This window comes from Mustela nigripes, chromosome 1 (genome assembly GCF_022355385.1).
Source record: "Mustela nigripes isolate SB6536 chromosome 1, MUSNIG.SB6536, whole genome shotgun sequence".
NCBI classification, from domain to species: Eukaryota; Metazoa; Chordata; class Mammalia; order Carnivora; family Mustelidae; genus Mustela; species Mustela nigripes.
Window position 1 is genome coordinate 24,519,773 of NC_081557.1, and position 13,212 is coordinate 24,532,984.

Below are 13,212 nucleotides of genomic sequence, written 5' to 3' on the forward strand. Positions count from 1 at the left end.
ATTAAATATACTTTATTGATGTATGCTTACACATTAAGTTAGTTTCACATGTATAAAAATTATTCAATATTTGTAAGCCCTGTGAAATGGGAGGTGATCACCACAAGTCTAGTTACCATCCATCACCACACAGTTACACTACCCCTGCCCCCATGATAAGAACTTTTAAGATTTACTCTCTTGGCAACTTTCAAATAGTCACACAATATTATTGCTTATACTCACTGTGTTGAATGTTTTATCCTTATGGCTTATTTATTTTATACCAGCAAGTTTGTACCCCTTGATTTCCTTCACACATTTCACCTACCCCAATACCTCTTCCCATTCTGTTTTCTGTATCTACACATTTCATTTTCTTTCTTAGATTCCACATATATGTGAAATCATCATACAGTGTTTGTCTTTCTCTGACTGACTTGTTTCATTTAACATAATACTGTCAAGGTCCATCTACGTTGTTGTAAATGGCAATTTTTTTTATGATTGAGTAGTATTCATACACACACACACACACACACACATACATATGTATACATATACATATGTATATAATCCCATCAATATCATCCCATCTTATGTATATTCATCCCATCAGTGGATGAATATAGATGTGTGTGTATATACATACACACACATGTACATATATCTTATATATATACGCATATATATGTATATCATATATATATGATATATCACAGATATCATATATATACACATATATATGTATGTGTATATATATATACACATCTATATTCATCCACTGATGGGCACTTAGATTGTCTCCATATCTTGGCTATTGGTTTTAATCTCTATTTTCTTGATGATTAGTGTGATACTGAGCATTTTTCATAGGCCTATTGGCTATTTATAGGTCATCTTTGGAAAAATATCTATTCAGATTTTTCTGTCCATTTTCTAATTGATTATATTGGCTATTAAGCATACAAGTTGTTAACATTTTGGATATTAACCTCCTATCAAATGTATGAGTTGCAAATATTTTCTCCTTTCAAAAGGTTGCTTTTTCATTTTGTTGATGGTTTTCTGTGCTGGGTAGATGTTTTTAGTTTGACGTAGTCTTATCTGTTTATTTTTTCTTTTGTTGCCTTTGCTTTTGGAGTCAGATCCAATAAACCACAGCCAAGACTAATAACAAGGAGTTAACTACCTATGTTTTCTTATAGGAATTTTAAAGTTTTAGGTCTCACATTCAAGTCTTTTATCCATTTTTTAATTAGTTCTTATGTATGGTGTAAGATGGTAGTCTAGTTTCATTCCTTTGCATGTGGCTGTCCAGTTTCCCAACACTATTTCCTGAAGAGACTGTCCTTTCCCAATGCATGTTATAGGTTCCTTTTTCATAAACTAGCTGACCATACATTATGAGATCTCTTACATATTATTGGGCTCTCTATTCTATTCCATGATCTAGGGGTCTTTTATCCATGTGAATATCATACTGTTTTGATTACTACAGCATTGTAATACAGTTTGAAATCAGGAAGCATGATATTTCCAGTTTTGTTTTTCTCTCTCAATATTGTACTGATTATTAAGGATCTTTTGTGGTTCTGTACAAATTTTAGGACTATTTCTTCTATTGCTATGAAAAAGGTCACTGGAATTTTGATATTGAATATGAAGATTTCTTTGGGTATGGACACTACCAATATTAATTCTTACAATCCATGATCATGGAATATTATTCCATTTATTTGTATCATCTTCAGTTTCTTTCATCAGTGTCCTAGTTTTCAGTGTACAAATCTTTCATTTCCTTGGTTAAATTTATTCCTAGGTATTTTATTTTGATAATGGTTATTTTCCTACTTTCTCTTCTAATTGTTAATTATTAATGTATAAAAACAACAGATTTTTGTATATTGATTTTGCACTCTGTAACTTGACTGAGTTCATTTATTAGTTCTAACAGTTTTTTAGTAGTCTTTAGGGTTTTCTATATATGAAATCATGTCATCCACAAAGAGTGACAGTTTTACTTCTTCCTTTCCAAGCTGGATACTTTTAATATCCTTTTCTTGTTTAATTGCTGTGACTAAAATTTTTATTACTATGTTGAATAAAAGTGGTGAGAATGGTCATCCTTGTTGTGTTCCTGATCCTATAGTAAAGATGTTAGCTATGGGCTTGTCACATATGGCCTTTACTATGATGATATTCATTTTTTATACACACTTCTTTGTTGAGAGGTTTAATCATAAATAGACATTGAATTTTGTCAAGTGCATTTTCTGCATCTATTGAGATGTTTGTATGATTTTTATCCTTCATTTGGTTAATGTGGTAGATCACTTTAATTGATTTGCACATGTTGAACCATCCCTGCATCACGGTAATAAATCCTGCTTAATCATGATATAAGATTATTTTACTGCATTGTTGAATTTAGTGTGCTAATATTTTGTTGAGGATATTTGCATCATTGTTCATCAGGGATACTGGCCTATAATTTTCTCTTTTTTGGGGGGTGTCTTTGTACAGTTTTGATACCAAGGTAATGTTGCTTCTTAAAAGCAGTTTAGAAAAACTCTTTTCAAATTTTGAAAAATTTTGAGAAAGACAGATATTAAATCTTCTTTGAATGTTTGGTAGAATTCATCAGTGAACTCATCTGGTCCTGGGCTTTGATTTGTTGATAGGTTTTTGATTACTGATGCAATGTCCTTACTAGCAATTTGTCTATTCAGATTTTATATTTCTTCTGATTCAGTTTTGGAAGGTTATAGGTTTCTAGGAATGTATCCATTTTTTTTCTAGGTGTACAATTTGTGTGGGTGTAAAATTGTTCATAATAGTTTCTTGTGATCTTTTGTATTTCTATAATATTAGTTGTAACTTCTCTCTTTTATTTCTGATTTTATTTATATGGGCCCTCTTTTTCCTTGGTGAACCTAGCTCAAGTTTTGTCACTTTTGTTTATCTTTTCTAAGAACCATCTCTTAGTCCCATTGATTTTTTTTTACTGTGTTTTTAGTCTCTACTCCATTTATGTCTGCCCCGATCTTTTATTTCTTTCATTTTTCTGACTTTGGGTATTGTTTGCTCTTCTTTTTCTAATTTCTTTAGGTGTAAGTTTAGATTGAGAATGTTCTTGTTTCTAGAGATAGGCTATATCACTACGAACTTCCCTCTTAGAACTGCTTTTGCTATATCCCATAGATTTTGGTTTATTGTATTTTCAAAGTATTATATTTCTTCTTTGATTTCCTCATGATCTATTATTGGTTGTTGAGCAGCATGTTGTTTAATCACTACTTATTTGTGATTTTTCTAGCTTTCTCTTGTAATTGATTTCTAGTTTCATACCATTTTGGTTGTAAAAAATTCTTAAAATCTTTTTAAATTTATTGAGGCTTTTATTTCAATCTTCTTAAATTTATTGAGGTTTGTATTGTGGCCCAATATATAATCTCTCCTGGAGAATGTTTCATGTGCACTTAAGAACTCTGCTGCTTTTGGGTAAAATGTGCTATATGATCTATTATGTCCTTCTGGTCGAATGTATCATTTAAGACTAATGTTTCTTTGTTGATTTTCTGTTTGATAATATGTCCATTAATGAAAGCAGGGACTTAAGTCCCTTACTGTTATTGACTTGCCTTCAATTTCTCCCTTTAGGTCTGTTAATATTTGTTTTACGTATTTAGGTACTCCTATGTTGGGTACCTAAATATTTATAAATAATATGTCTTCTTGCTGAACTGGCCTCTTTATCATTATGTATTGCCCATTTTTTTTCTTTTATTACAGTCTTTTTTCTAAAAGATTTATTTTTTTTAAGATTTTACTTATTTGTCAGAGAGAAAGAGACAGAGAGACTGCAAGCAGAGGGAGCCGCAGGTAGAGGGCGAAGCAGGCTCTCTCCTGAGCAAGAAGCCCCATGCACAACTCAATCCCAGGACCCTGGGTTCATGACCTGAGCTGAATGCAGTCGCTTAACTGACTAAGCCACCCAGACATCCCTTAAAAAAGATTTGAGAGAGAGCGCGAATGACCATGAGTGAGCAGGTGTCGGGGGAGGTGCAGAGGAAGAGGAGGACAAGCTGACTTCCTGCTGAGTACAGAGCCTTTACTTTTTTTTTTTTTTTTTTTTTTTGCTATTTTGTTTAGGGGAATTCCTCTTCTGTTTTCATCTACTCTGCTACTGAACCCCTCTAGTGAATTTTTCAGTTTATTACATTCTTCAGCTCTGTGACTTCTGTTGGGTACTTTCTTATATTTTCTCTCTTTCTATTAAAGTTCTCTCTGTGTTCATCCCTTCCTCTTGCAGTATCTGTGACTATTGTTTTGAATTCCTTATCAAGCAAAGTATTTACCTCTGTTTCTTTAAGGTGTTTTTTGGGTCCTCCCTCCCACCCCCCGCCCCCTACCCTGGAGTTTTATCTTGTTCTTTCCTTTGGAATATATATTCCAACTATTTCTTCATTTTGTTTGACTTTGTGTTTGTTTTTATGTATTGGGCAAAACAGCTATCTCTTCCAGTCTCAAAGGAGTGGGTCACAAGAAGAGTGGGGATATGCTTCAGTCTGCTATCTGTGCAGTGCCCTGGGTATGGAGGGGGGGTGAGGTGGCCTGCAAAACAATCTCTGCTTAGTTCAGTCCCATGAAGTCCAGAAATGCAAACCCTCTGGGCCACCAGAGGCAGGTTATCAAGAAGCATCACCCATGTGGACTCTGTGCTCCCACTGGCTTTGGGAAAGCAGCAGGAGAGTGAAGGGGTTGAGGTGTGTCCACTGGCTTTATGGAGGCAAAAAGAGAGTGCAGGGTCAAGGCATGCCTGCTGGCTTTAGTTGGGCAGCAGGAGAGTACAAGAACTCTGTATATGTTCTGGCGATAGCAACATAAAAGCAAGGCAAAAAAATTGCCCCTGTCAATGCCTCCACCCCTAGAAAGAGCCCCCTGCCCCTTAGATAGTTATTTTAAAATTAACAAATGAAGGCCCTTACATACTGTCCAGGCACTTTTTGAACCTTTTGCCCTGTGCACTGCAGCAAGTGAATCTGCATGCAAGCCCTTTATGAATAGTATCTTAATTCCCTACAGCCCTTTATATCTCCTAGACATAGCCCTATTGGTTTTCAAAACTAGACATTTGGGGCTTGTCTCTACTTAGCTCCATATTTGTGAGATTCCTTCTTATTGTGGGTCACGATGCCAATGTGGAAGTTTTGGGCAAGACCACATCATCTCTGACTCTCCTACTCATCCAGCATGCCCTGCTTTTTAAATAATTTTTTGTGAAGCTTCCGTTCAGCTATTTTTCAGGTCTTTTTCCAAACTAATTTTCCAGATTTAGCTGTAGATTTGGTATGCTCTTGGGAGGAGGTAAGTTGGATTTTTATGTATGCTTGTCATCTTGGACTCCATCTCCTAAGGGTTAAAAATCACGACTAAACCATATATTATTTAGAATATGTACTTGGTAAAACTGCAAATAAAAGCAAGAGCTTTATTTTTAAAAATTAGTAGTCATTGCCTTTACAGGGAAAACAGATGTGAGCAGAGGACCATAAAAAACTTCACTGATTTGGGCAATGGTTTAAGTTTAGCCATAGGTGATTATTGTGCTTCAGCCTATACCTCTGTAGCACAGACTTTTGAATGCACCAAATAGTCAATGGATTGAAAAAAGTTTTAAGAAAAAAATTAAAGAAAAAGCATAAAAATAGTCCTAAAAGACATAAATTAGAGAAATCTGAAGAGATGGAATCAATGAAGGACCTCTATCTCAAAGGTATTTCAGAAATAAAGACAATAGAAAAGGAAAATAACTAATAGAACAAGCTAAAAAATATCCCACAGTTGTAAGAAAAAAAAAATAACACTACAAATTCAAAGCATCAAAACACATAGATTGCTGTGAGAGGAAAATGTCAAACACTCTAACCTCATTGTAAAATTTAAGTATACCATGAATAAAGAGAAACTACTAAAGATTTACAATAGAGCAAGGAAAGGAAGAAATAGATGAAGATTACGTGTAATGGAGTTAGAATCATATTAACATTGAAATTATCATTAGCAGAACTGAATTCAAATGTGGTCAGAGTTCTGAGAGTAAATGGTTTTGACTTAGAAACATGTCGTCAGAATTTCAATCAAGATGTGGACAACACAAAATTATCTATAATTCACCCATTTTATTTTTACTTGAGGATATATTTAAGCAAATTAAAATGAATGGCATAAAGTGAAGGAAATATAAGTGACCAAAATCTATGGTTCCATATTAAGAAAGGAAGAACAGGAACTGCCCTGGAATAAACAACTGCCCATCTATCTTTCACTCTCTTCTACCTGGTAACTTTCTCTAGCTACCTCCTCTCATAGCATACTGGAATTTTCTTTTAATGGTGATGGCATTAAAAACATATAAGTTGCAATGAACATAATTTTAAGAACTTGTTTGTCTCCTGAACTAGATACCAAGCTCTTTGAAGGAGGAATCATCCCTGTAGTTTTTACCAAAGCATCTTTAAAGCTTAGCCTAGAACTGGCCAATAATAAATATTCAAAAGTAACCAGAACTCTTGCATCTGTTCTAGGGTCTCTATGCTTCCTGTTCCATAAATTCCCCCTGTTATGTCCATCCCCATGGGTTCAAAAGTTGTCTACCCATATACTGATGATTATAAAATCTCATTCTATAGTTCTAGGGTTGCCGACACATATATTTATTGTCTATTATATATCCACCTTAGATATTCCCCAAAGCATCTTAATGTGAATATATCTAACACTAGGTTCATTATATTTCCCTATCCCAAATGTACTTCCTTTTCTATGTGTTAAGTCAATATCCTTCCACTGTCTACATTCTTACCTATTTTTGCTAAATGTTTCTTTCTTCTTCTCGTTTACTATAGAAATCAGCTCTACAAATTCCATATGCTGTGTGTATGTAAGCTGTAATATTCTCACTGTCTCCTGGCTAATGCCTTCACCATTTTTACACATATTATTACAATAGCAGTCCACTAGTTATACTTTTTAATGCACCTAGACCATTTGCATCAGAACTGTCTTTCTTAAACCAAAACATAATCATGAAAAATTACTGCTCAAAATTATTACTTTTTTTTTTCATTTATTGTAACAAATCACTAACCAAGAGTCAGGGGAAATGGCACTGACAGGTAACAATTTATGATCGTTATAAATTAGGTTGTTTGAGGGACAGATAAAGTGTTATGCCTGAATGGTGACTGAGGAAACAAGCAGGAGTAGGTATCTAGGATGTAAGGCAGAAAGAAGCTGATGCCTACAGGGAACTTTGATTCTTGAGTAAGCTATTTTTAACACAGCTGTCTCTAAGAAATGAAATTTGTAAAGGTACCTAATAAGTTCAATATATGGGAAAAAATTTAAATCATACCAATATAGTTTCCATGTTTCTGGATGATTTAGCAAGTGATATTTGCAATTCACTCCTTTTCAAGAACTTTTCAAGAACATGTTATTCTACTGTATAATAATAAACCAACAGTCAAGACAGTTACTCTTCTTGCTTTCTATGTACTATAAACAGATTTGTTTGAAATACCTTCCGTTCTTTTTATTCAGCCTGTTTCGGATTACTGCCCAAAGAAGGTAGTTAAAATAGGCCATTGCCAGAGTGATAATACTTACTTCCTCAAAAATGATCTTTGGTAGATGATAAAATGTTACTTTCCCTTGTAAAGGGAAAGGGCAGCTGCCTACAAAGCAACAGTGAACTTCTACAGTGTGAGTGCAAAGAAAATGTATTGTGCAATAAAACTACGAAGCAAAGAGTTATTTTAGGACTACTGTGTGACGTCAGATGTGGTCTTTTGAAGGTCAGCAATTTCGTGATCTATGTTATGAGAAATTTCAAGGAGCATTGCAGTATCTTAATCTGAATAATTTTTTTGTATAAATTCTTTTGTTGGTCTTTCCAGCTAATTAAAAAAAAATAGTTGAGGCCTATATTTATTAATCTTTATCTTTGGAAGTTCCAGAATTTACTTAAAGACACAACTGAGAAAACCCGAGGAGAATAACCACTATTTAAAAGATTCCCCACTGACTATAAGATAAAATTCAGATTCTTTAAAGTAGAAAACAAAGATGGTTCACATACTGTCAGCTAACTACCTTTCTAGCTCATCTCCAGCATTCTCAACACATAGTATCCTGCAAACACATATTCAAAGTCTACCAAACGAGAACAGTATGAGCTCTTTGCATCAATATGCTACTGCATTAATGTCTTACTATTACTCATTTTGTGATGAAAACTTCTACTTTTTCTTCAAAGTGCAGAAAACACATAACTTTAGTAAACTCCTCTCCAGATAGCACACAACTTTTGTATCTGTCTTTGAGATAGTTACAACCATAAAAGTCAGATATGATGCTTTCAAAGGGTTTCTATTTCTCTTAGGATAGGACACACAATTCTAGAAATTATTTTCAAGCTCCTTTCCAGCCTAAACCACCTTCATCCTGACCACCCATTTGGAATTTCTTTCATTTCTTTGAACATACCCTGCTGGTTCTCAACTGTTTTTTTACCCTAATATATTCATCCCCACAGGGTTCAGTTTAAAGGTGAACCTGACAAGAAGTTTCTTTAGATCCTTAATCTAGATTAGTCAGTTTGCTCCCAAACTCCCAAAAGGCCTTTCAGTCTCTATTATAATGCTATTTATTTATAATTGCTAATTGGCTTTCTACAGCAGACTGCAAACTCCAGGAGAATAGAGGTGATTTCTCTTATTCACTGCTGTTTTCTTAACAGTTTGTTTCCTGGCACATTACAGGTGGTTTATTAATATTAGTTGAATCAGATTGACTGCTTCACTACACTGCCAAGGTCTTTCAGACACCTGTCTTTCACAAGTCCATGAACCCACCTACTCAACATTTATTGAGAATCAACTATATGCCTGCAATCAGCATAATCTCCAGCAGTGCATGAGAGCACGAAACACAGTTCCAGCACTGAATAAATTCACAGACTGTATAGGGGAGGGTGTAAAAAAAAAAAAAAAAAAAAAAAAAAGTGTGCTGCTTGGTCGAACAACTTGTTTGAAAGTAGACTTTTGATCTATGCCTGGAAAGTATATATCCTTTCTTCTCACAGGCCACAGTGATTGCTTTATGAACAGATATGGGATACAAATGGATGTGATCAGAATAAATCTAAGAACCTTTGTAATAGTTGCAAGAAAGAACACTTTGCTTTTGTGCTTGTTATGAACTTTACAGGCTGAGTATTGTACCAGTCCTACTGTCACCTCATAAGACTAAGGAAATAAAGCAAATGAGGAAGAGCAGAAACTAACAGACAACGAGAGATTGTTGGAGACCCCAAAATACTGATGGATTTGATTTATTCCTGGATATTTCAGTTATATGAATCAACAAATTCCCTCTATTATTTATATGTTTTTGTTTATTGCATTAAGTCAGTTTGAGTTGGACTTCTATGACATGTGATGGAATTTCTTACTAATACATAGAGTCACAGATAAAACAATATCTTAACTAACTCTTGAAAGTTGAAGAGCAGTTTGCCGGGAATAAAATAATATTAATAACAACATTATATTAACTCTACTTTGTTGCAACACTGTTAACATTATTTTAAGTGATTTGCCTAGAGTAAGAAAGAATTTATGGAAAAAGTCAGAGGCATAAAAGGTAACAGCATATTTGAGTATATAGTGAACAATTCAGTATCTTCAATAAGATGTTTACTGGGAAAATTAAGATCCAAAAGTAGAGACGAGCGTGAAGTACACTGCTGCCATCAGATTGCAAATAATTCCATGTGCTATGTTAATAGCAACCCTGATTCCATTTATATTCAACAAAAACATACAAATGTAGTCAATCAAGCCAACCAGAATTTCTCATAACCAAAGTTCTTAAAAAATAAAACTGAATTGCATCCAAATTTCATTTCATAAAAAGCTTCAAATGTGTGTTATAGCAGAAATCTAGGGAACTTAAGTGACTTGTTCTAGGTGAAATTAGGCAACTAAGTATTAACCAAAACAAAATGCAATTTTCAGTTGCAAATCTGGAACTCTTTCCAAAATGCCCCATGTACCAGCCACTTTCCATAGCCCTCACAGACACACTAACACAGGGTTAAAGAAATACAGACTTTAGCATCAAATAAAATTGGTCATTTTTCCGGTTCTATGACTTAATAATTATGTGACCACCTTCAAGTGGCTTTACTTTACAAAGTCTCTTTCTTATTTATAATGTGGGAACTGTATGTCTCCTTTCTTCATAGGGTTGTTTTGAAAAAATAAATGATAATATATTTAGCACAATGCCAAAAGTGCACACATTTAGTCTTTACCGGGTGAGGTAAATCTAATCACAACAAAATATGAATTAACACATACTGCATGTGAGAAATCATATGCAAGTAATATTAAACTGGGTTCTTTGTTGATTCTAAAGAAACTATCTCCACAAGGTCCTTTGTTTCCTCCACCTGAAATGGCCACCTGTGGTTCTCAAGCCCCTTGATCAGAGGTTTGTTTGAAGTGATTAATCAAATATGCATGGATCAATTTCCAGAACCAGATGAGAGGGAAGCAAATTGGTTAACACCATGTTGGTGTGAGCCTGCTAAGTGGCAGACCAGCAGCTGGACATACAGAACAAATAGAAAGACTATTGACATGTAAGGCAAAGCACAGCTAACAGCTGATACACATTTACACTGTTGATTGTTCCTTGGGCTCAAGGCCAAGAGTTAATCCCATGATAGAGAAACTACCTGTAGACCACAAATTTTGCTCCAGTGAAATATCAGGAAGCATGAAACTTACTCTGCTGGGATGGCCATCAGATTGCTTAACTTCAGCTTTGGTTCTTTCTTCTCATCTGTGCTTTGGAACCTGGTAGAAAAATAAGGGAAAAGAGTTATTTAAAGATCTGGAAGTACTAGCTGGAGAAGAAGGAAACATAATAATTAACCTGTTGTGCAAGAATCTGGGCAAAGAGTAATGATTCTTCCAGGAACTTTGAGAGGACAGAAGCATTAGGCCTTTACATGAGAACAAAACACTGGTACTTAGACATGTTATAATCCCAGGTAGATTTAAAGACTGAAGAGTGAGCTGAGAGAAAGGTTAAGGAAATCAACAGAAAAACACAAAGAGAAAGGCAGAGTCAGATGCATTATAAAATGATGCATTTATTCAATATTTAAGACCCACCATATATAAATCCCATAATTGGGTACTGATAGCAGAGAGCCAATTACAATCTCCACCTTTGAGGAAGTCAAACTCTTGAAGACAAGAAATCTAGCAAAACAGAAATGCAAAATGATGTTGGGCCAAGGCTTAAATAACAATAAACAGACAAGTGTTAGGAGTAGTAAGACATGAAACAAAAGAATAAAATGAGAAAATCTAAGCTATTTAGAGTTGTTCAAGAAAAGTAAAATTTGCATGGAGCACTGGGTGTGGTAAAAAAATAATGAATACTGTTTTTCTGAAAATAAATAAATTAATTAAATTTAGAAAAAAGAAAAGTAAAATTTGGGGCACCTGGGTGGCTGTGGGTTAAAGCCCCTGCCTTCAGCTCAGGTCATGATCCCAGGGTCCTGGGATCAAGCTGAGCCCTGCCCTGCACTGGGCTCTCTGCTCAGCAGGGAGCCTGCTTCCTCCTCTCTCTCTCTGCCTGCCTCTCTGCCTACTTGTAATCTCTGTCAAATAAAATAAATAAAATCTTTAAAAAAAAGATTTAAAGAAAAAGAAAAAGAAAATTTGGTAACTTGTGGATGGCAATGTGCAAGGTTTGTGGTTTTTTTTTTTTTTTAACTAAATATATGGCAGATTTTCCTTGCTTTTGGTTTATGAAAAGATGTGTACTAAAGGAATAAATCAAAGTCAGAACTTCTTTTAACTACAGTTTATTATTTTTTTAATTGAAGCCTGAAATACATCCAAATATCACTTAGTCATCAAATTTTCAAGTGGTACCTTACTGTGACGTCCCCATCTACATCACCTCTAGTAATATCTGTCACAGGGAAGAGCCAGAAATGATATTAAAAGCTGTATTTAGAGAGGAAAAGTACATTTTGCTACTAGTACAAACTGTAGGTAGTTTATGAATCAAGGATTGGGGTATACTTCAGTATCTATGACAGATGTAACACCACAACTGAACCTTAAGAAAAAGTCATTTCAAACTATTTAAACTTTTGGATGCTCATAGTAATTTTGCCTCTGGACTGACTTGGAGGGATCAACGGTGCAAAAAGAGAAACAAGCTATAGAAATAAGCTTCTGGAAGCTAAAGTAGTTTTTATTTTCTTCTGGCTCTGGATTATGATAAGTTATATGTTGTCTTACTTTGGCTTTAACTGAAATCATTAAGATCAAAAGTATTTATTTTGGTAAGGAGAAAAATCTATAAAAGTTTAGTTTTTTAACACACGCTGAGATAACCCATTAGGCTGGTATATTTACATTTTTTGACCTGCTATCAAGTGAGTCAGTAGCGTCTGATTTTTTAGCAAGGGTTAGGACAGGGGTCAGTTTCAAAGGAAATTTTTATATTAAAAAAAAAAAAAAAAGGTAGTAAGCCTACTAGGAATCAGAAAATTTTGAAGTTTAAATTTTAACACTGGACAAGCCACCTGCCATAAAATGGAGAGAAAAGAGAGCTTAAGAAGAAATGATAAATCCATGCAGGAAAAAACCTGTATTTTTCAAAAAAGATATGTTGCTTAATTGGAAGCGGGCTGGGAGTACTTTGCATCTGTCACAGATTCTAAGCTACAGAGAATAGTCAAAGCATACTAAATTGTCCCAGGCACTCTTTGTAGATCTTAGTGTGTGGAATCACTCTGCAAAGAGCCCTAAGTGAATAGTGTTGCCAGATTAATGTCCCAAGTGATCTGGGAATTATCCAAGGGCTTCCTTGGTTGGTTTTTACTTTGAAATGTGGACTCTATTTCTGGCACACAGCAACTTAGTGGTCCAGAACCCAGGTTCTGAACTCAGAATAAATCTGAATTAGAGGCTAAGTCCTGGCAGCTTCCTCACATGAAAAGTGGTGATAATTAACAGTACCTATTTCATAGAGTGGTTGGGAACTTTCTATGAGCTACAGTGGACAAAACACAATGCATGTCAGATACAAACCCTATCAGTATGAGCTTCTATATTTATTCTTATTAATAGA

General features: G+C 34.7%; 1 long non-coding RNA gene across 5 annotated transcripts in view; it reads right to left on the minus strand.

Annotated features, from left to right (window-relative positions):
• Nucleotides 1-10,923, minus strand: part of LOC132010699 (uncharacterized) — a 454,543-nt gene extending 443,620 nt beyond the window's left edge. For 4 of the 5 annotated variants that reach the window (XR_009402268.1, XR_009402264.1, XR_009402262.1 and 1 more), the window contains exon 1: nt 10,842-10,914. This is a non-coding gene — a long non-coding RNA (uncharacterized LOC132010699). Of the gene's footprint in view, nt 1-10,841 lie in introns of all 5 variants that reach the window. The other variant, XR_009402261.1, reaches the window with a different exon arrangement.
• Nucleotides 10,924-13,212: the final 2,289 nt, after the last annotated feature.